Source organism: Petaurus breviceps, unplaced genomic scaffold (genome assembly GCF_028583685.1).
Source record: "Petaurus breviceps papuanus isolate PSGF00001 unplaced genomic scaffold, PetGlider_PUasm1.0 689, whole genome shotgun sequence".
Classification (NCBI taxonomy): domain Eukaryota; kingdom Metazoa; phylum Chordata; class Mammalia; order Diprotodontia; family Petauridae; genus Petaurus; species Petaurus breviceps.
The window spans coordinates 4774660-4797106 of NW_027186458.1; the positions used below are offsets into that span (position 1 = coordinate 4774660).

Here is a 22447-nt window from a genome sequence, read left to right on the forward strand (position 1 = left end):
TTCCTTCCTTCCTTCCTTCCTTCCTTCCTTCCTTCCTTCCTTCCTTCACAAAGTATAAATGTGAATCAGGTATGGGTTAGGCAGTTTTATTTTCCCACATAGGAAAGGGAATGCTAAGCAATAAAGAATCAAAGAATGAGTCCCATGGTTTGAAAGGCTTCACTGGAATATTTGAAGTAGAGTTGTTGCTAAGTTACTTATATTTGTCCTGTGTGCAGACTGATCAATGCCAAGTGAACTCGTTTCTGTCCAGTGGGTTCTCTGTCTCTCTGCCCCTTCCTCTCCTCTCCTCTCCTCTCCTCTCCTCTTGTCTCCATTCCTCCCCTCCCCTCTTCTCTCTCTCTCTCTCTCTCTCTCTCTCTCTCTCTCTCTCTCTCTCTTTCTCTCTCTCTCTCAGTATCTGCCTCTGATTCTGCTACACCTGCTCTGGGAGCTGATCCACTGCTGCTTTGGTGCACCCCAAAGGGAAGGATGCCAGGCTGCCCTTAGATGTCTGGCAAAGTTTGGTACTGAAGAAAAGAAGTCTCAAACAGGAACTGGCTTCACCCAGACTTACCCAGGAGGCCATGTATTCACAGTCTGGTTGTATGGGGGTAAAGGGCACCATCCTCCTTCTAGAGCTCAGAGAATCATCCTTGTAATTTGTCATCAACAAGAAGGAAAAGCTGGGGGGCAGAGGTTGCTGCTGTAGGTGGATCCATGGAGTTCCAGTCCAGCATCCCATCAACCAAGTCCTCATGGTGAACAGGAAGGACGTCTCAATCAGGGATCCCCAAGGGGTCTGCTAGGTCTTATTAAATTTAATGTACATTTTATAACAATATTTTATGGGGCGGCTAGGTGGTGTAGTGAGTAAAGTGCTAGCCCTGGAGTTGGGAGGACCTGAGTTTGGTTCTGGCCTCAGACACTTAACACACACACACACACACACACACACACACACACACACAAACTAGCCATGTAACCTTGAGCAAGTTGCTTAACCCTAATTGCCCTCCAAAAAGGCAAAAAAAAATATTTTATTTTCCCCCAATTAAATAATTTTTTTTAGCATTTAAAAAAAACGTTTTCAGTTCCAAATTATATCCTTCCATCTGTCCCTTTCTCCTCTTCCCCTTCCTGGAAACATTAAGTAATCTGATATAGGGTATACATGCACAATCATGTAAAACATTTCCATGTTAGTCATTTTGTATAAAAAGACTGAGAGAGAGAGAGAGAGAGAGAGAGAGAGAGAGAGAGAGAGAGAGAGAGAGAAAGGAAGAAGGAAGGAAGGAAGGAAGGAAGGAAGGAGGGAGGGAGGGAGGGAGGGAGGGAAGGAAAAATGGTAGGATTCAGTCTGTGTTAAGACAGTGGACTTAGAATCATTAACAAACAAGAACTCTCCAACATACGAAGTAGAAGAAAAAAGATCCTATATTATTTGGTGTTTATTCTAAATTCATAAATAAAACAACAGGGGGGTGGAGCCAAGATGGCAGAGAAGAGGCTCTGGCTCCCATCCCCTCCAATTCATGTAAAAGGTGACTCTGAACAAACTTTGGAGCTATAGAACCCACAAAATGACACAGAGAAGCTAACCTCCCACTGAGGACAGCCCAGCAGGCCTACAGGAATTGTCCTGAGAAGCACTGTGGGAGCTGAGCTCAGCCCCCCACAAGCTGGAGGTTTTAGCCCCAGAGCAGGCATGACCAACCACTGGATGGAGAGACTTCAAATCACCAGCAGCTGTCACGGTTTCCAGAATTATCAACCCATACATGCTAAGGACAAAGTGAGAGGTCAGTGCAGTGTGGAATTTGGGATCCAGTAGTTGGGAATGCAATCAGCCTTTGTCCCCAGGACAAGAAGCCACTGAGGCACCATGGCCATGCGGCTGCCCCCACGTGGCAGCTTCAGCTCTTGGTCTGCAGAGTGTAGGGGGACCAAGCGACCAAACTGAGGGGTAATCGCTCTTGCTTTAACCTGCTTGGATATGGATTGCTGTCTAGAGTGGAGGTCCTGGGCTGTGCCACCACTTTGCTAGAGCATGTAGAGGCTTCAAAGAGGACACCCAACTAATATCTTCAGCAGCTGAGAAAACCCCAGAGTTTGGTACAAAGCTCCCCAGTCTGTTGGCAGAGTCCTACAGTGGCAAAAAGTCCAGGGGTCAAGTGATTGAGTGGCAACATGAGTAGGCAAAGGAAGCAAAATAAACAGAGCAACCCAACCTTACACTCGTATTTTGGGGACAAAAAGGATCAAAGCATGGAACAGGAGGAAGACAGTGAAGTCAGAACTCCTGCACGAAAAGCTTCATGGAAAAATTTGAGCTGGTTATAAGCCATAGACGACCTTAAGAAGGACTTTGAAAAGCAAATAGGAGAAGTGGAGGAAAAAATTGGAAGAGAAATGAGAATTATGCAAGAAAATTATGAAATGAGAGTCAATAACCTGACTGAAGAAAATAACAACTTGTAAAATAGACTAACTCAAATGGCAAAAGTGGCTCAAAAAGGCAATGAGGAGAATAATGCCTTTAAAAGCTGAATTTGCCAGATGGAAAAAGAATCTCAAAAGCTCACTGAGGAGAATCATTCCTTCAGAATTATATTGGAACAAACAGAAGTTAATGACTATGAGAAATCAAGATGCTGTTAAACAGATCCAAACAAATGAAATAATAGAAGGCAATGTGAAATATCTCATTGGAAAAACTACTGACCTGGAAAATAGATACAGGAGAGATAATTTAAAAATTATTGGACTACCTGAAAGCCATGATCAAAGAAAGAACCTAGAAACCCTCCAAGAAATTCTCAAGGAAAACTGCCTTGATGTTTTAGAACTAGAAGAGAAAATAGAGCTTGAAAGAATCCACTGATCACTTCCTGAAAAATAATCCTCAAAAGAAAACTCCTAGGAATATTATAGCCAGGTTCCAAAATTCCCAGATCAAGGAGAGAATATTACAAGCAGCCAGGAAGAAACAATTTGCATATTGTGGAAACACAATCAGGATAACACAGGATCTGGCAGCTTCTAAACTGAGGGATCGAAGGGCTTGGAATATGATATTCCAGAGGGCAAAAGAGCTGGGATTAAAACCAAGAATCACCTACCCAGAAAAACTGAGTATCATGTTTCAGGGGAAAATATAGTCATTCAGTGGAATAGAGGACTTTTAAGTATTTTTGATGAAAAAACCAGAGTTGAGTAGAAAATTTGACATTCAGATACAAGAAGCAAGAGAAGCATGAGAAGGTAAAGAGGGAAAAGAAATCATAAGGAACTTATCAAAGTTGAACTATTTGCATTTCTACATGGAAAAGTGATAATTGTAACTTATGAAACTTTTCTCAGTATGAAAATAGTTGAAGGGAATATATAATATATATATACACATACATACATATATATATATATTTCTATGTAGGAGGGTAAATGGGTGTATGAATACATAGGTGAATGTGTGTATATTTGTTTACAGATATACATAGATAGAGGGCACAGAACCAATTTAATAAGAAGGGATGATACTTAAAAGGTGAAATGAAGAGGTGAGAGAGGAAAATGATGAGAGGAGATGGGGAGAGACAGAATGGGGTAAACTATCTCATATAGAAGAGGCAAGGAAAAATGGTTACAATGGAGGGGAAGAGCAGGAAGCCAAAAGGGCAAAATCTTATTCTCATTGAATTTGGCTTAGGGAGAGAATGAAATACACACTAAATAGGGTATCTCACCCTACAGGAGAGTAGGGGGGAAGGAGATGAGAGGGGGGATGATGGAAGGGAGGGCAGGCTGGGGGGGAGGGAAGTTGGAAGCACCCACTTTTGCAAAGGGACTGGATCAAAGTAGAGAATAGAACAAGTGGGAGGTGGGATAGGAGGGAGGGAAACATAGTCAGTCTTTTACAATATATCTACTATGGTAATGTTTTGCATAGCTACACATGTACAACCTATACTTAACTGCTTATCTTCCCAGTAAGGGTGGGTGACAAGGGAGAGGAAGGGAATGAATCTGGAATTCAAAGTTTTGAAATCAAATGTTTAATATATATATGTATATATATACTTATATATATACATATAAATACTATTATTAATACTATTTTACATGTAATTGGGAAATAATATATAGAGGCACTGGGGCATAGAGATCCACCATGCCCTGCTGGACAAGTTGAAGAGAGTATGGGAGAAGAAATGGGAGAGAGCAGATTGGAGGAGGGGATATCCTGTGGGACTGCTATTTAAGGGTGGTGGGAAGGGGGAAAATGGGGAGAAAATTTGTAACTCAAAATCTGGCAGAAATGAATGATGTAAATCAGAAGTTAATAAAGCATTTTAAAAATAAAATAGATAAAACAGGAAAAATGTTTTTTTTTTAAGAGAGGGGCCAATACAGAAGCAATTCTGGTGACCTTTCCTGGAAAATCAGATCTCATCTTTTACAATGACTGTGTGACTTCCCAGTGAAAGCACACTGGCTATCCTGTTGATATTAGTGAATGAAATGGCATTTCTCCCTGGGGTTCAGTTTAATTAAACACGCCTTTTTAAAAAGTATGTATTGGGTCCTAGTGCCTGCTAACAATATTGATGTATTCTGGCTCCCCTCACCCTCCTTTTTTTTGGCCTGGATGTGTGATTTTATTGAATATTTTATGTGGAAATTCTTTCTACCCATGGGTATCAATAACTCATTTATAACTTAGAATCTTTAGAAGTCACCTGGGACCCAAGGGGCTAAGTTACAAGTTTAAAGCCTGAAAGTCAGTATGAATCAGAGATAAAACTTGAATCTTTGTCTTTCTTGACCTCTGTTTCCATCTTGAAATCTAGGGACAGCAAGGTAGATAGAAGGTGGACAGCAAGGTGGAAGACTAATTTTCTTGAACTCAAATCTGGCCTCAGACACTTGCTAGCTTTGTGACCCTGGGCAAGTCAGTTAACCCTGCTTACCTCAGTTTCCTCATCCATGAAAAGAGCTGGAGAAAGGAATGGCAAACCCCTTTAGTATCTTTGCCAAGAAAACCCCAGAAGTGGTCCTGAAGAATCAGACATGAAAGAACTGAACAAAAAATCTCTAAATCTAGTTAAGGGACATGTCCCATGAGCCTTGGAAGCTCTAACTGTTAGATTGTTGGTTTTTTTTTAATTGCAGGTGCGTAATTCACAGCCCCCCTTTTTTTATAGGAGTCACAGTTCTTGCCTGGTGAACACTCCACTGTACCCCACCCTCTGCCTCTTTGAATGCCTAACTTCCTTCCAAGCTCAGTAGACATTAGTCCAGACTGCATTCGTCCAGCTGCTGAGGGCTCCCCCACCACTTCACCACATCAGGTTATATCTCCAATATTGTCTCACATTTGTTCTTGTTGTTGGTCAGTCGTGTCTGACTCTCAACCCCATACTGTCCTTCAGGTTTTCTTGGCAAAGGTACAGTTTGCTATTTCCTTCTCCAGTAGATTAAAGCAAACAGGGTTAAGTGACTTGCCCAGGGTCACACATCTAGGGAGTGCCTAAGGCTGGATTTGAACTTGAGGAGATGAGTGTTCCTGACTCCAGGCCCGGTTCTCACCTCACTGCCTCCTTGCCTTTACCATGTATGTATTTACAGGGGTGCATGTTGCTTTGACATAGAATTTAAGCTCCCTGAGAATGGAACTCCTTCATTATTGTCCCTGTATAGTCAGCAGCACATATTGAACACAATAGGTTGCTTATCGTATGCTTAAGGATTGATGCCTTGATTAGTTGAGTTGATCAGAACATAGAGGTGAGCATGATTTAGCAAATAGGAAGAGGGAGGAGAGGCAGCATGGCCCAATGGAATGCGTATTGTCTCTGGGGTCAGAAGGCCTGGCTTGGACCCTGCTTCGGTTTCTATCCCTATGATATTAGACAAATCATTCCATGTCGCTGGACTCAGTTTCTGGATCTGTAAAGTGAGGGGGATGGACTAGATGACTGACTCCTAAGGACCCTTTCAACTCAAAAACTGTGATTCTGGGAAGTTGCAGCCTAGGAGAGTTACCTGGGGCCCTAAGTGACTGACTGGCCCAAGGTCATACAGATGTGTCAAAGTTGACACAGGTTTTCTGACTCTATGTTAGATTCCATCCAATATGCAGCATTGCCATTATGACCCCATGGTCACAAAGTCAGCGTCTCCAGAATGCAGAGGGGTATAGATTCCCTTTAGAGCACTTGACTTGTGGTCGTGGATACCTGGTTCTGAATCTTAGCTGAGACACCAGCAAGCAAGTCAACTTTATCCTATTCTCTCTGGTCTATGGTTCTGTCAAATGGAAGGCCATCCAAGTGACTTCTTAGGGCTCTTGCACATTGAAATCCATGAGAAGGCAAGGACTTGTCAGTATGGGGAGGAAAGGGAATGAGGACTATGAAATCAAGTGACATCTACTTTAGAAAAGATTAGGTACATTTGTTGTTTTATGAGCTCTTATAAACAGCATTGGATGGAAGAGGAGGGTCAAAGAACTGGAGTTCAAATTCCACCCTTGCTACTTATGTGAACATGGGGCAAATTGCTTCACTTTTCTAGGCCTCAGTTTCCTCATCAGTAAAATGAGGGGATTGCATTATGTGACCTCTAAATCATGCACTAATGGCCTGATGAAACTGAAGATCCTTGAATTACCAATATATCTCACAGATATAGAGATATCTGATATCTGATATGATACTTATATATGATATGATACTTTGATTTTTTTTTGGTGATAATAACAAAAAATGCTGCTGTTACTTTATCCTTTCATTCCAACCCAGAAACAAAACACACTTTTTTCTCAGGATGAGTTTCTTAGAGAAGGCCATTGACGCTAGAAGGTATTGTAGCTAGAGCTAGAAGGCCCTTTGAGATGACTTAGTCTTCTGATGATCTCATTTTACCAGCGAGACACCCAAGACTTATAAAGAGTCATTGACTTACCCATGGCCAGGTAATAAATATCAGAGCTTGAATTTGAACTCAGGACCTCTGTCTCCACAACCAGAATGTTTTCCATTACTTTGTGTATACTCATGCCTGTTCACTAGGTTATCAAGGCATGACCTAGCACCAGTCACTTCATACCCTGAACTTCAGAGGGTTTATGTGTGAGATGGAAGATTTGGATGAAATGATTTCTAACATCCCCTTGTGATTCAAATATTCTTTAACTCTAGGACACTTCATTGAGTCCAATTGTAAGGACATATCTCAGTGACTTTGAAACCTTTGCTTACTCTCTTTCCTTGGCATGCATCATTCCCAATCCAGTTGTTCAAGTCCAAACGTCTAATGAAACACAAAGTTTAGAAGCAGCTGAACAAGGATATGGAACCAGGTCTACTCATTCTGCCTCTGCCAAAGACATGGCCCATATACCATGGCTGAAGGAGTGGGACATGAGAGGCATTTTCAAGCACTTGAAAATCCATAATATGTAAGAGGGATTAAATATATTTGATATATCTTCAAAGGGCAAAACTTCCACCAGTTTCTGTTCCATTTAAAGAAAAAATTTCCTTGTTATTCGAAGTCACAAGAAGCAGAGTGGGCTCCTTCTGAAGGTGGTGATTTACCCAACCACTAGAATCCTTAACTTCTCTTTGTTTTAATCCACCAGAGAAGGAAATGGCAAACCACTCCAATATCATTGCCAAGAAAACCTCATAAGGATTATGAAATCAGACATGACTAAATGACTAAACAACAATAATTCTCATTAAGGAACATCAATCCATAAAGCAATTAAACTTGACAAAACAATTCAATTTGGTGGATTTATTCTTTTGTTCCTAGGGCAAAAATATTTTCCCCCTAGGGCATTAGATTAAAAAAGTTTAAAACTCCTTCTCCTCCTTTTCTTTTTCTCCTCTTCTTTTTCTTCTTCAGATGCTTTTTTTTTTAAGGAAAAAAAGGTATGTGGGGTCAGAGGAACAAGGTTCAATTCTTGGTTATACGACTCAGTAGCTGTATGAACTCAGACAAGGCTCTTAACCTCTCTGAGCTTGCATTCCTAATCTGAAAAAAAAGAGGAGGTTAGATTATATGGCCCCAAAAGGTTCCTCCCACCTCCAAATTGAAGAGTCTTGGTAGGAAGAATATGCCTTATCTTGGCATTCCCAACTGCAAAGGGTAGTTAGTTGACTTATGTGATTTTTCTTTCTTTCCCTATTGTGAAGAAATGTAGGACTGAAAGGAAGTACTTCATGTTGGCATTGAAAATGGATGATGTGTAAAATTAAGAAGCAAAATCTTTCCTGTTGTTTTAGTAATAATGTATAGAAACATATATATGAGAAGATGAATGGTTTACATATAGGTAAAACTGAGCTGAGCCTTGTCACTTGATGCATAAACTATAATTTAAAAAATATGTCTGAGACCCAGAAGCACCAGTCAAGATAAGGAATTTCTAGAGAACCATTCTCTTCTGCCATGCTTAGGATTCAACCGATTCCGTGAAATAACCAGTACATGTCACTACTTACATGAAAAGTGTATTATTTGTTTCTCATTCCCTTCTTTCTAGAAACCTTTGGAGAGTTTATGGATGATATATTGCCCTAGGTAGCTCGAAACAAAACTGAGTGTAAACTTCTTCAAAATGAGTACTGTTGTATTCTTTTTCTTTGTATCGAAGTGCTAACAAAATGTGTGTCACATAGTAGGCACTTAATAAATGTTGGTTGATCTGTTACCCTTTGATCCAAAGAGAGATAATTAGTACTTAATTTTTCATAGAAAATTGCCCCCACCTTTATTTGTTTGGTTCTCCTCTGAGACCCAAGTGTGTCAAGAAAAGCAATTCTTATAGGAAACCTCTGGATGGAAAGTTTGTCTATTCCTTTCAAATGCTGTTGCAGTACAGTATATTAATTTAATAGACCACTGTTGCTCTAATGCTGCACATTTATTATTTGCCTTAATGTTTGTGTGACAGTGTGGTTGTACATGGCACTGTCTCTAGAAAAAAAAAAGATGAGAATAAAGACAGTTAAGTGGTTCTATATTGCTTTGGCAGCTGAAAAGCATAGAGATCTCCTATTTTTAGAAGTAGGTACAGACCTTAAAATGACATTTTAAGGACTTTGGATAGAAAAGTGAAAGATCTGGAAGAATGTGCAATTAAGAACTCTAATGACAAGGCAGGTGAGACAACTCAGGATGTTTTCCGAGTATTGTTTGAGCAATTTGACCATGGAGATAGAATTATTCCTTGGCAATTTCATATTTAGTCTGCCCTCTGACAGTGAAGAACTGCCTAAAGATGTAGGAGTCCTTGTAATCAAAGGACGTATAACTAGTGAGAAATGTAATATCCCAAATAAATCCAGAAATTCCGCTTCTTCTAAGGCTGAGTCCCAGGTTCTGTGTGGTAGGCAGATACCAAAGGCCCTGAATTGGTCTGAATTTCTCTGGACTGAAATTATATCCCCTAGGAGTACAACACTAAGAAATTTATGTTTGACACTTTGGCAAAAGATACGACACTCTGGAAGACCCCTGAGCCAGACTAAGTGATGAGACTACCAGAAAGCCAAAGAAAACCACTGTGGTGACACTAAATGACCTCCTGGTGGCATGGCAGGATGTCTCCTTACAGCAAAAGGACAAGCATGTTCTCACTTTAGGACTGGGATATAGCATGTGCCGGAGGGGCTACCCATGCGGCCATTCTAGGAGATATCTAGGAAGATTCTTCTCCTTATTATGGAAGACCTCAGAAGCCATTTCAGAGTTCAGTGGCATCATTACAGAGTTCAGTAGCCCTTGTTCATGGTCCACAGTGGTGGTGCCTAAGAAAAATGGCAAGAAATGAATGGTTATAGACTACAAAGCTTTAAACAAAAGAATTGAACATGGACCAGTACAATTTGCTAGGGATTACAAATGAATGCCCCTTGTTAGATGCTAGCTGTACAATGATTGTCAGTCTTGGATTTTGTTATAGATATTAAATTCCTGTGGCTGAGGAATTCAAGGAGAAGACAGCTGTTATCTATCTTGCTAGATCTGACCAGTATAAACCTATGTCTCGAGGCACCTTGCTACTTTCCAATAACTAAAAGGAAAAAGTGGTTGGAGACATACACTACATGGAAGTGTTGGTATACCTTGATGACATCATCATCTTGATCAGTCACTGGAACAACACAAATAGAGAGGGATGAAAGCAGTGGATCATCCAGAGGAAAGTTAGTCTGTAACCAACAATAGACAAATGCCAGTTTTGCGAAGCTTCTGTTAAGAATATGGATCTCACAGAATGTTAGTAGAGGTAGGCAGAGCAGGTAAAAGTTCTTTGGAACTGGCCACACCTCAACAATTTTTTGAGCCTAAGGATTTCTCTAAGATCATTTGGTTATTACCACAAATTTATTAAGAACTATGCTGCCATTGCTGAATAACAGATGAACTCATTTACACATTGTTTTTGGATTTCTTGGTTTTTGACGAGGACCATGACTTCAGGGAAAGGATGACATGACTTGCAGTTGAGTTTGATTTGAGTGAGGGAGGGCTGTGCAAGGTTGCCAGCCTCACTTTCTCCTCCAGAGTCATCTGGTTCCAATGGCCAGATATTCATCAGGATGACTGGAGATGGCGCAGAAAGCCATGGGAGACCCTGGCCCTTTTAGACTAAGGCCTTTTCAGGTGCTCACTTAGAGTGAGATAACATTCATTCAGAGAATGGGCCTCTTTAAGAAGTGAGTCAGGGGATGGCTCCTTTAATTAGAAGAAAAGAAAAAAGTCAAACTGGAAGAGGAAGACCCTCAAAGAGAAACAGTTACCAATGATATTCACTCTAAGATAGGAGGGCCCAACATACAGCCATTAAGTGGAGCTTGGGAAGGGACCTATTGTCAGCAATAGGGGTAGCTAACTGTTGCAGTGGATGGAACACTAGTCCTGAAGTCAGGAGGACCTGAGTTCAAATCTGAACTCAGATATGTACTAGTTGTGTGACCCTGGGCAAGTCACTTAACCTGAATTGCCTTACCTCCCCCCAAAAAGACCCAACTCATTCATGCATATATCATTGAGGAGATCCAGAACCAGAAGAGAAACAAATAACAAGTTGTCTTAAAATAAGTGCTTTGGCTACTTATGGGTGGGAAAATGTGCAAAATATTCCAAAGACTTGTATATCCCAACTCCCTTACATATGCACTAGCGTTATTCCCAAGCAAAGTTTTTTTTTTTCTTTCACACAGATGCCAAACTGTCCAGATTAGGAATTGGCCCATAATTAGAGAGTGATAATTATCAGAGATCCATCTGGTTCTCCAGCATAGATGTGACTGGGAGTGAGATTCATTCCCTGACCACAAAGCTTGAATTCTTGGCTTTGAAGTGAGCCATCAGTGAAAAATTTAAAGACTATGTCTATGGAACAAAATTCCAAGTGTGTTGACAATACCCCATTAACATATTTTGACCTCTGCCAAGTTGGATGCTGCTTGCCAGAAATGGGTAGCTAGCCAATTTTGTCTTCAGGATACACTATATTACAAGGAAGATGAATGTGGATTCAGATACTTTATCCCAAAGGTCACCAAACTTGGAAACTGTAATGATAATGGGAGAAGAAAAATGTGACGTATATGTGATACCCAGGGGACTGGACTACAGTCAAGTGGAAATGTTGCTGAGAGTTCGGAATTTCCTCCAGACATCATGTCAGCTTTTATGAACCTTATTTCATTCTAGACAACCTTCCTTATCTCAGCTGCCAGTGAGGGATTGTCATTTAGAGCAGAGAGCTGATGAAAGACGAAAGGAAGTGATTCAAGCCTCAAAGCAAAGAGGTCATTCTAAGGGATGCAACTTCCCATGACCAGGATCCTCCTTACTATTGGGACAATGGCAGAAGTGGGAGTTGTGCTATAGAGTGGTATATTCCCACAGGTGGAAGTCAGAAGCAATTGGTACTACTGAGAGCAGATCATTCTAATAACCTTGAAAGCCATGCATGATGATTCTGGACAAATGGGTCAAGAAAGGAACCTGGAACCATTAAGGAACAAATTGTACTGACCTAAGATGGCTTCAGATGTTATCAAGACTGTGAAGTATGGGGGTGGCTAGGTGGCGAAGTGAGTAAAGCGCTGGCCCCGGAGTCAGGAGGACCTGAATTTGGTTCCAGCCACAGACACTTAACACCCCCCCCCACACACACACAAAACTATCCGTGTAACCTTGGGCAAGTTACTTAACCCCAATTGCCCCCCAAAAGGCAAAAAAAAAGAGTGTGAAGTATGTACCTGATATGTTCAAAGAAAAGTATTGCTAATCCATACTACGTATTTGAACAATATAAGTACCAGTAAATCTTTAGAATTTTTCCTTATTGGCTTCTTTTCTTTGGAAGGAAATGTCAAATATAACGGAGGGATTGGCCAATTGGAGTCTTAGCCTTTGAGCATGCACATAGACCTTTGGCCAGTCTCCTTCTGGAAGTGCTTAATGACACAGGATGGGGATGGGAGTGGAGCTCTGGCTCTCTACTTCAGCAGATGTACAAATATTCTGTTTCCTCTCTGATTGCTGCATAGAGAAGAAAATGGTTTTTTGACTGGCTTCTAAGCCAGAAATGAGTGTGAACACCAAGACTCCCAACAACTTCATCTTTGTTTCCTTTTTCCACCTTTATGGCTGTGCTCAGCTGAAGAAGATCACCTGCATCAAACTTTTTCTTTTTCTTTTTGGAGGGCAATTTGGGTAAGTGACTTGACCAAGGTCACAGGGCTAATTTTTTTGGTGTGTGTGTGTGTGTGTGTGTTAAGTGTCTGAGGCAAGATTTGAACTCGGGTCCTCCTGACTTCAAACTTTTTCTTACTCCAAATAGCCATGAAGCAGGTGAACTAATGGCCTCATGGACAAGCTTGTGTCTGACTTCAGGTCAACTCCTGTTTAAATCTTCTTTACCTTGTGAGACTCTGAAAGGTTGTTAGAGCAGAGATCCAAACAGTGACCATTCCAGAGTTTTCTGGAAGTTTAAACTGATGAGGAAAGACCCACTTGACCCAGCATAGCAGTGGATGCATAGCAGCCAAGAGTGAGTGATTCATCCATTGGCCACACCAAATTAAGAAAGTGAACTTTGTGAGGGGATGGCTTTGGAAAGAAAGGAAGGAAGGAAGGAAGGAAGGAAGGAAGGAAGGAAGGAAGGAAGGAAGGAAGGAAGGAAGGAAGGAAGGAAGGAAGGAAGGAAGGAAGGAAGGAAGGAGAAAACATCCTTCTAAAATTTTTTATGCTTCATGCTCTGTGTTAAATGCTTTCCAAATATCTCAGTTGATCCTCTCAACAACCCCAGGAGGTAGGTGCTACTCTTCCTACTTTATAGTTGAAGAACCTGAGCCAGATAGAAGTAAGGTGATTTGTCCTGGGTCACATAGCTAGTAACCGAGATCACATGTGAATTTAGTTCTTCCAGACTCTAGACCTACATACTAACCAATGCACCACCTAAATGTCTTTGTAGCAAACACTGTTAATTCTGGGCCCACTCTCCCTAGAAACTGAGTTGGTATAGGGAAGAGTATGCTCCTCAGTGTTGTGGGGAATGCTTTGTAATTTCTATTCTTGCTGTATCTTCTGAGGAAATATCCTGTTGACAAAGCTGATTGGTGTCAATTGGTGAAAGTGATGAGGGGGCACTAGTCAGTGGGTCAATCAATGAGATAGAGGAGATACTAAGTATAACTCGTGCTTGATATGGAGGAGACCACACCATGGAAGCTAGAGGCAATGCATTAAAAGACTCCTCACCCCCTCAGGGGAATACAAATATCTTATATTTGCCCATATTTGGTTGAGAGCTATGTTTACCTTTTGATTCTTTTTTTCAGTTTTAAATGGAAAAGGCAGCATACATTTTCATAAGTAGTGTATCTAATATTTAAAAGGAACACCCAAAGAAGGCTACCAACTAGCCATGGCTTCTCCTCAGAAAGGCTGTAATTTAAACCAAAGACACAAAAGCACCCTTGTCAAGACCTTCAACAAGGAGGCTGAGTTTTGTTTCAGAAATCTCAGTATTACTTTCACATTAGCAGAATGATGAAAAGCTAACCATACAAAGTTCTTAAATGACTAGGTAGTATTTACAAAATAGCCCTGGAAATTGAGGGGTCTCTTAAGGTAATTTAGCACAAGTAGCATCAGTCATAGGAGACTTTGCTGTACTTTCTGATGGACAGGTGGAGAGAAGTAATGGATTCTTACCTCAGGAGACTAAGCAAAAGAGACCATCCATCAGTGGGGCAAAGATGTATGAACCACATATGGGGTCTGAGAATAATATTACCAGGGAAAAATAACATTACCAGACACTGCGTATTATTATAAAGGAACATTGCTTCAAATATGGGGGCAACCCATTTCAAACAGGGCAAGAGACTGAACCCAAGAGGCTACTTTTTCTTGCCTACACTGCAACTATAGATACTCCTAGGGCATAAATGTCACTTCACAGAGAGCGAAAGTATGGATAGTCAGCCTGATTTTGCAATGACTTCAGGTGTAGAGAAGCAAACCTGAAGCCACAATGATGATGGTGTCCAGCCACACCATCTACTAGCTTGGGGGTGAAAGCAGAGAAGTGGACAAGGTAACAGGGGCTAGATTCATGTGGCCAGTCTTTAGACTGACATACCATAAGCATTAACTAGGCACACACCCCAAAACCAATACTGGAGATTGCCTTGCAGAGTGTGCCTTGTGGATCATTTCATGCTGCACATGTTAATTCCTGAGTGTTTGAGTTACATTTGTGTGTTAGCTTTGCTATAATGTTTATTTGCACATGTGATTATGTTAAACTTGCAGAATAGCTATGTGTTAATTGTTTGCCCACTGTTTGTTTGTATATGTGCTGATTATAATTATGTTTGTTCTTTATTTGCTGTTTACAATCATTATAGCTGACTAGTTTTATTCTGCTTTTTGTTGTCCCTGTTTCAGATTATTTACTTTGTACTATGGAAGTAGGTTGGCATGGTGAATAGAGAGTACAACCTTTGAATCCAGAAATACTCAAATTCAATCCTTGCTTCTGTGAATGTAGTTTAAATGTGGGCAAGTCACTTAATCTCTCATTGTTTCAGGCAACTCTCTAAGACTATAAATTAACAGAACAGATGTTGACCTGCCTGAGAATTCCCTATCCCAATTAAATTAGTGGTCCAATCCCTATCCCCTATCTCCTATCCCTTCTGGTCACAATTCAGGACAGACAGAGAAAAGAAAGAGGTAGATTTAATGCTGAGGTGCTTTACAGAGCATTTGTTGTTGAGTTGTTTCAGTCATATCCAACTCTTTGTGACTTCATTTGGGGTTTTCTTGCAAAGATACTTCAGTGGCTTGCCATTTCCTTCTCTAGATCATTTTACAGATGAGTAAACTGAGGCAAACAGGGTTAAATGACTTATAAATCTAGTAAGTGTCTGAGGCCAGATTTGAACTCAGATCTTCCTAACTCTAGGAACTAAAACTCTGAAACTCTATCCATTGCCCCTCCTACCTGTCTCCTTTATAGAGTATTGATTGGAGAGAGAGAGAGAGAGAGAGAGAGAGAGAGAGAGAGAGAGAGAGAGAGAGAGAGAGAGAGAGAGAGAGAGAGAGAATTTATAGATCCATTGATAGAACTGTCCAGATCAGAGAAAGAAGCTTGGAGCCAAGGAGCCCAGGTAGGCAATGAATCAGTAATAAGGAGAAGGAGGGTAAATATGAGTGATTGAAGAGACCTGCTCACCACCTGACTTCACCACCCCACCATCTATGGAAGGGTTTCCAGGGACTGGATTGATTGATGTTAAATCAGTAATTCCACTTCCATGAGATTCGAGTCATTAATAATGGAAAACACACTCTTCCTCACTACCATGTGGAACACAGCCAAATGGAATTACATTGTGAGTACACAGCAGCATGACAGATGTTTAGAAAATGCAGTCAATGTTCGTCTGCTCTGAGCTTTACCCTCATCTGCTTAGCAGAGTTTTTCTGGGGTCTATAGAGTATAATTGAATCCTCAGTTATAAAGACAGTGCTGATGCTGCTGGGCCCACCAAGCCAGTCTTCCACAGCTGTGGCTGCTTTGATGCCCTCTCAAGTCTTGATGCTTATATTTCTGAAAAAAGACATGAAGAATTGTGTTGGGAGGGGTGGGGAAGTGAAGAAGAAGAGAAAGATCCTTGAGAAATAAAAAGTGTCTAGCCCTGACTCTCAGACACACTGGACACGAGGTTTGACAAAGGATTGTTTTACCATCAAATTATATTTTGTCAACTGGTGAACATAGTGAATGAATCTATGGCTTGTTAGCACCAGTAGCCATTACATATGCTGTAGCATGGATTGGATTTTTTATTAATTATCCAAAGAGTCACAGCAGTGTCATAAGAATCTGGAACTGTGAGAGACCTTGGAAGTCAACTTCTCCCACTCTCTTTTTCTCTGATGAGGAAACTAAACCCTGAGGGAGAAGTGAAGGGATTTGTCAATGAGAAATATACAGAAAAAAGTCTGGATTTGCACTGAGGTCCCCTGCCTACAGACGCCAGATTCTTAATTCATGATACCCTTGCTACAGGTGTTTTTCCCCTAAGGTCTATGGGCCTACATTTCAGTGTTTAGAAGACATGTATCAGCAGAGTTGTTAGGATTGGTGCCAGAGAAGTAGTTGCTTTCACAGCAAGCCCCAAAGACCTCTACAAACAATTAGCAATTTGACTTCTAAGTTTAAGATCATCAGCCATGCTAATATACACAGGAAATAAATCTAATTAAAAAGACCTCAAATTCAATTCCACCTCCCAGCAAGTGGGATGTAGGGAGGTCAACTCCTGTTTAGAAAATAGTGCCCACCCCAAAGATCCTCTCTCTCTGTCTCTGTCTCTCTCTCTCTGTCTCTGTCTCTCTGTCTCTCTATGTCTCTCTGTTTCTGTCTCTGTCTCTCTGTCTCTCTCTGTCTCTCCATCTCTGTCTCTCTGTCTCTCCATCTTTGTCTCTCTCTTTCTCTCTGTCTCTCTCCCTCTCTATCTCTGTCTCTCTCTCTCTCTGTCTGTCTCTGTCTCTCTGTCTCTGTCTCTGTCTCTCTCTTTTAAGCTCCAAACAAAGAAGCAGTCCTAGCCCTGGCATCATCTGTACCTGCCCAGCCCTATTCATGCTCTTGCCCATACCATTCCTTTGGAGACTTCTTTAAACCATTTGTGGGAGTCTCACTTCTTTTAAGCTGTGAAGTTTAATTCATTACCAAAGAGCATGTAAGCAGCAGTTGCTGTGCCCCTTCAGAATGGGAAGGAAGCCATACGTCCTTTCCAGCTTGGGCAAAGCAGAGACCAATTGAAATTGCACCATCACCCTGAACTAATGGAGGATTTGTTTTTGCTTTACAGTAGGCTAAGGGCAAAAAGAGGGCCATCTCCTCCCTGGGCTGGGATGGCTTGAAGATTCTCCTCCAGAATGAGAATTGGCAAAGTTGGGAATCAATAGATTAACCATCTGTGTGTAACCATAGGAAGTTACACTTTGCATCTAGACTTCACTGGCCTTTAAAGTGAAAAGTATGGTGTATGTGAGTACCAACATTCTTACCTGATCTAAAATTTTTCAACTCTTGGCTGCCTTCCCACTTCCAACAAAGGACAACACAGGGCATTATCCTATAATTTATCTTTATATCATAGAATCAAAATGTTGAGTGGAAAATAACTCAATTCTATGGACACATAATAAGACAATGACTTACAACATTAGCAAAACACCATGAACAATGGATGATCTTGGGATATAGAGCTGAAAGAGACTTTGCAAATCATCGAACCTAAAACCTTCACTTTCCAAATGAAGCCATGAATGCCCAGAGAAAGAAAGTCACTTGTTCCAGGTGGCACAACAAGTTTTAAAGGCAGAATTCAAACCCAGGTCTGGCAGGGTTCTTTCCACAATACTGAGTACTCCAAAAGTCTGATTTTACCAAAATCAGGGCATCCTGTATGACATTATCTCTTCTTTGAATCATAGGAAAATAGTGTAGTTATAATCCTTCAAAGAAAACTCTAAGTAATTAGTAAGACTCTACACATTGCACACTTCCAGTTGTACAAGTAAGGGCATTCCACCAGATAGAGGGTTGGTCATTCTCCATAGGTCACATACTTCTCAGATTTTTGTCATTCGGGGTTTTAATATGAATCATCCCATCCCAAGAGCTTCCATTAACCTTCTATCCCAATTGTTTCGGGGTTGAATTCTGGCTTAAGGATGCATTAAGTTAATGGTGCTATGTCCCTTTGATGTCACCCTTTAATCTAGCCCCAGAAAATCTCTCCAATCTGGTTTCCAGGGATAAACCATGAGAGCTGACCTTATTGCACACTGCATTTACCAGAAGGAACCACAAGACAGACTGAGGATTTGCCTGAACCCTTTGCTTTGGTCCCAAAGAGCTCCATGAGCCCATAGACTTCTTAAGAGCATCTTTGTATTGTCTGTGGCTCCTCACTCCTCTCCTCCCTGGCCCCCATAAACACATTGCAGCTTGGGACTTGACTACAGTGTCTATGTAGTCAGTCCAGGAGGAGCTAACAGGGAGGCATTTCTGGGAGAGGAATCTAGATCAAGCACATTTATTTTCCTGCTATCGCAGTACTCAGAGGAAGAAACAGTATGTGAATTGATGAAGGAGCCCTGCTCAAATATCCCAAAGAGGGCAAAGACAAAATGAGTGAATGAATGAAAAATGTATTAGTAACAGCACCTTACTAAGCCCCAGGAATTCAAATACAAGCAAACAATATAGTCAATCTCTCTTTTCAAAGAGCTCACAGTGTAATAGAATAAAACAACATATAAAGGGGTTGCTAGAAAGCAAGGGAGAGGGTAAGGTAAGGAGGCATGGTTGGGAAATGACTGAGAAGTGGTTTAGTGGGCTGACTCTGGGCAAGACAAGATGAAATAATGAAAACTCACCTATAAACACTTAGGGTCCCATATCCCATTCCCATTTGTGTGTGTGTGTGTGTGTGTGTGTGTGTGTGTGTGTGTGTGTGTGTAGACCTGGGGGTATAGGGCTCTGGACTCTTATACATGAGTTTTCTTATATCAATATTTTTTTAATATCAAAAAACTGTAAAAAGAAAAAGGGGGGATGAGCTAAATGGTGCAGTGAATATAGTGCGAGCCCTGAAGTCAGGAGGATCTGAGGTCAAATCTGACCTCAAATACTTGACACACTTACTAGCTGTGTAAATTTGGGCTAGTCACCGAACCCCAATAGCCTTGCCTTCCCTCCTCAAAAAAAAAAAAACCTGAAGTGAAGTTCATCAGTTGGATGAATGACTGAAGAAACTGTGGTACCTGAAATAATGGAATATTATGCACTCTGTGAAATGACAAATGTGATGAATGTATGGGAAGACTTATAGGAGTTAAGAAAATTTAAAGTATGTAGAAACAACAAAATTATATATAATATATATAATGACTACAACAATATAAATGGAAAGGAAAAAAGATTGTCTTGAACATTGGCCAATTATTGATAATTAAGCTTTGTCTGAGAAAATAAGAAAATACACTTCCCTTCTTTACAGAGATAGGAGTCGCTGGGTCCAGATCGTAATATATATTGTCAGACTTGGTTGACATGCTGGTTATTTTTGTTAAATCTCTCTCTGTCTCTGTCTCTGTCTCTGTCTCTCCATATATATATGAAATAAGGGAGGAATATATTTGGAAATGAAATTGGTGTCAAAAGATATGGCCATAATCATTCCCCTTTCTTTTTCTTTCTCTTTCCTTCCTTTCTTTCTTCTTTCCCTCCTTCCTTGTCCTTTCTTTCCTTTCTTCCTTCTTTCTTTTTTCCTTCCTTCTCTTCTTCCTTCATCTATGTTCAAGTCTTTTTAAATAAAATTGAGTTCCAAATTCTCTTCCTTCCTCCTTTCCCTCCCCTAACTTCTCTAGACCTTGGTTCCTGTATCTATAAAATGATGGAGTTGAACTGAATTATTTGTCTCAAAGGTCTGTCTTTAAATCTACCCATCCTTCTTTTAGCAAACATGTCAGAGCCTAGTAATACAGAAGTGGAGAGGATACAGATGTTGCCCTAATGAAGGTTATATTATAAATCAGGTGTTTTTAATATTTTTGGTCTCAGGACTCCTTTATACTCTCAAAAGTTCTCAAGGACCCCACAAAAAACTTTTATCTATGTGGATTGTAGCCATCAAATATTTAGCACATTAGAAATTAAAATATCTTAGTATTATTATGAAAATAGTTTTGACTTTGCACATTTTCTGAAAGAGTATCAAGGATCCCCTGGTATATGCCTATGTAAGGCCATACCTCCTTGATTTTCCCTACTTTGGTGTCCTCTGATAATCATGATCATATGATCGTTTTCTGCTTTGCCTCATTGAATACAATGGCTAGTACACTAGCCAACGGTTTGAGCCAAACTGATTCACCATAATAAATAGTTCCCTGTGTTTTCTATTCTCCTTTCTGCCAGATTTGGGCTATTCTTTCATTTGGAGAAAATATTCTGTGCCTCCAGTCAGATGTGCTGGTACTGGGCAACATCAAGGTGCCTATTCCTTAAGGTTTTGAATTTTTACATCACTCTGTGGACAAGAAAAGGAATGAACAAGGGGGGAAGTGTAGAAAGGAATCAGAAGAGTTGGAGGCAGAAAATAAAAGGAAACATTTGGAGACTTCTTTTTTAAAGACTTTCATGAATGATTTTCAATCAATTATTCAACAGACATTTATTAAAAACCTACCATGTGCTAGGCACTGTGAGAGTTTGGGAAGACAAAGAGGAAGAAGCAAACAATTCCTACTTTCAAGTACTCTCCATTCCAGTGGACATTTATTTCTCATTATGCAGGATGCGTGCGCCTCCAAAGTTTGACTGTAGTGTAAAACTGTTCTTTCTGTCAAAACTATTTTCCTGATAATTCCTATTATAAAATTGCAACTAAATTCTCAATGGAAAAACACCCAAATGGAAGAAATCATAACCATGGATGAAGAATCTTCAAGCTACAAGGACTATAAGAGAGCCTGTGGTCCAATCGCCTTATTTTCAAGCTGAAAGGAAATTTGTTGAATGGTATCTGACAAAATGAGAAAAGAACAAGATGATGGCCAGCTAGCAATGAGTTGGTCATTAAGCTACTGTGAGTAGAGATTTTTCTCAATATTTTCCAACTTTGTTGAATTTTCTCCATTATTGAAAAATCCTTCTCTCCAAGCCATAACTAGCCATTTTTGACCTACAAAACAATTCACTGGTAGTGATGGGGAGAGGAAATGGGTCACCTGGAGCTTCCCAATTTGACTAATTGTTCCTGAGACATAACATAGCAAGTTATACTGGCTAGACCCAGAGTCAGAAAGGCTTGGGTTCCAGTTCTACCTGCCCCCTTTTGTTTATACAAAATGGCTCATCCATTTTTCGACACTATAAATTACAGACAGGATACCAAACTGCATTGGTGGAGGAATTTTCACACCTAGAACTCCCTTTCTGGAACACCTGGGATCCAGTGGCCCCATCCTTGTAACAGTGTGCCTTTTACCATCACTGCCCTTCTCCCCTTTCTGACTCTTCTTGGAAAACAGAAATGTTTTATTTGTGTGGAAATGCCTTGGCTCCAATAGTATAGACACTGCCATTTAGCTAGCATTATTATAGAACTTTAAGGTTTACAAAACATTTTACATCTGCTTTCTCATTTGATCCTCTCAAATTTGAATCCCCACAAATATCATAAAGGATAGCTGCTATTATTATTCCCATTTTATAGATGAATTATCTGAGGCAGCAAGTGATTATGTGACTTGCCCAGGGTCACACAGCTAGAAAATGTCCAAGGTAGACTTTGAACCCAGGTCTTTCTGACTCCAGTTTAAGGGTCCTAACCACTATTCCCCATCTCTCCCTTCTTCCTTCTTTGGGGCAGGTCTTCATTATTGTACAAGAACCAGAGTAAGAGAACTATGGAAAGGACAGTTCCAATCTTTCCTTTGTATGACCTCCAATCCTTCCTTTCTGATTCAGTCTCTGATTACATATGTATCTGACTAATTTATTTTCTGTCTCTAGACTTAATTTTTGCAAAAAGAGTGGCTGTCACTAGATAAATAATATCTCTTTTGAAGGAACCATTATCAGATTTTAAGAATAATGACAATCAACAACATTGTCCAATCTCATTTCATAGGACTCCCCTTCATACACTCTCAATCACAGTTAGACTAGCTCTCAAGTTGTTCCCTGTACATAACATTATGCTCACTGACTATGCCCTTGGACAGAGGGGAGGGGACAGAGAAGGGGAGTGCACCTAAAATTTAGTAGAACAAATAAGTAGCTTTGTGGTCAAGGGTCTGGATTTGAATCCTGACTGTACTATTTACAGAGCACCCA

At 40.5% G+C, this 22447-nt stretch overlaps 1 long non-coding RNA gene across 1 annotated transcript; it reads left to right on the top strand.

The window, feature by feature from the left end:
- Nucleotides 1-12529: 12529 nt before the first annotated feature.
- Nucleotides 12530-21194, top strand: LOC138174513 (uncharacterized). Its single transcript, XR_011171759.1, has 2 exons — nt 12530-12726; nt 20525-21194. It is a non-coding gene; the product is annotated as an uncharacterized lncRNA (long non-coding RNA).
- The last annotated feature ends 1253 nt before the right edge of the window (nt 21195-22447 follow it).